At 66.6% G+C, this 1,259-nt stretch overlaps 1 protein-coding gene across 11 annotated transcripts in view; it reads right to left on the bottom strand.

The window, feature by feature from the left end:
- Window positions 1–921, bottom strand: part of PPP6R3 (protein phosphatase 6, regulatory subunit 3) — a 56,739-nt gene extending 55,818 nt beyond the window's left edge. For 7 of the 11 annotated variants that reach the window (XR_001413730.1, XM_014957549.1, XM_014957546.1 and 4 more), the window contains exon 1: window positions 776–921. The gene's annotated coding sequence lies outside the window, so the exon portion shown is untranslated. The remainder of the gene's footprint in view (window positions 1–775) is intronic. The other 4 variants (XM_014957544.1, XM_014957550.1, XM_014957547.1 and 1 more) reach the window with 2 other exon arrangements.
- Between the last annotated feature and the right edge of the window lie 338 nt (window positions 922–1,259).

Genomic DNA, 1,259 nt, shown 5'->3' with positions numbered 1-1,259 from the left:
GGGGGGGGGGGGGGGGCGGGCAGCGTCCTTAAAGGACTAGTGAGGCACCGATTTTAAAGAAGGAAAATGAATGCAAAATTAGCTATCTGCAAGCCTTATCTGTTTTATTACCCGAGAGATACCAGTGAAGCCAGAACAAAGTTCTGTAAGCCACAGCAACAGCCCAAGCGACTGCCGGGGGAGGGAATAGGACAGACAGCTTCCCCCATTTCGACAAAACACCCAGTTTAGAGCTCCTCCGGTCTACCAGGGAACAATGCGCCGCCCACCATACCCAACCGCGCCACGACCCGCTCCGCGCCGCACCAGGCCGCCAACGCTCCGCGACCAAAAGGGGCCGCGGAACGGCCGCGGCGTCCCCGCCCCTCCGCGGCTGCCGGCCGGCTCCCCACCCGGGTCGAAGCACCACGGCCGGAGGAAAAAAGCTTCGGGGCAGCTGCCGAAGGACCCAACGTCACAGCCAGAGGAAAATAGAGGCGGCGGGCAGGCAGGACTCCCTCCAGCGCGGCCTTCCCCGCCGCGCCCAGGCCCGCGGCATCCCGCGGCCCCGCCGTGGCCCACCGCGCCCGTCCGGGCGCTCGGGGCTCAGTGGTGCGTGTGCGAGGGGGCGCCGCACAGGACAGGCCCCAGCAGGGCCCAGCCCGGCGGCGCCTGAGGAGCGTCCAGAGCCTCCCGCGCGGAGGGGAGCAGGCGCCAGGCCCGCGCCGCCCAAGACGACCCGCCACCAGAGCGCCGGCCCGCTCGCAGGGAGAGCTCACCGCTATCCTGCCCATACCTCAGCAAGTACCTTCCCCCGCCACAGGCCCCAGGCTGCCTCCGCTTAGGCGGGAAAGCCACCGCTTGCCACCATCACCGACGCTCCAAGATGGCGGACATATCAGCTCCTGCGAGCCCTCCTCTCCCTCCGCCCCGCCTGCCAATCATGCCGCCCCGGCACCGCCCTCCTCCTGGGCTCGCGCCTTTCTATTGGGCGGTGTGCGGAGATCGGCCTCTCACTGGCAGTCTGGAGGATGTCAGTCACTCAGATACGCGGCTGCAATAGGGTCGCGCGGGGATGGGGGCGGGCTCTCGGCTTCCTCTCGGCCAGTCAACGCAGTGGGCGGGTGTATCTCCCTTCCCACCTTCCCGACTTAGCAACAAGGCAACGTCACCCTGACAGGCGTTTCCCTTGCCCAGTAGAAAGAGCAGGTTTCTTTTAAAAATAAACCCTTTCCGCCCAATCTGGAGCTGAGGCGCTCAGGCCGGCAGGAGGCCTCAGG

Source organism: Calidris pugnax, unplaced genomic scaffold (assembly GCF_001431845.1).
Source record: "Calidris pugnax isolate Ruff unplaced genomic scaffold, ASM143184v1 scaffold211, whole genome shotgun sequence".
Taxonomy (NCBI): domain Eukaryota; kingdom Metazoa; phylum Chordata; class Aves; order Charadriiformes; family Scolopacidae; genus Calidris; species Calidris pugnax.
The sequence above is the reverse complement of the archived record's forward strand: the minus strand, read 5'-3'. Positions and strand labels throughout refer to the sequence as shown.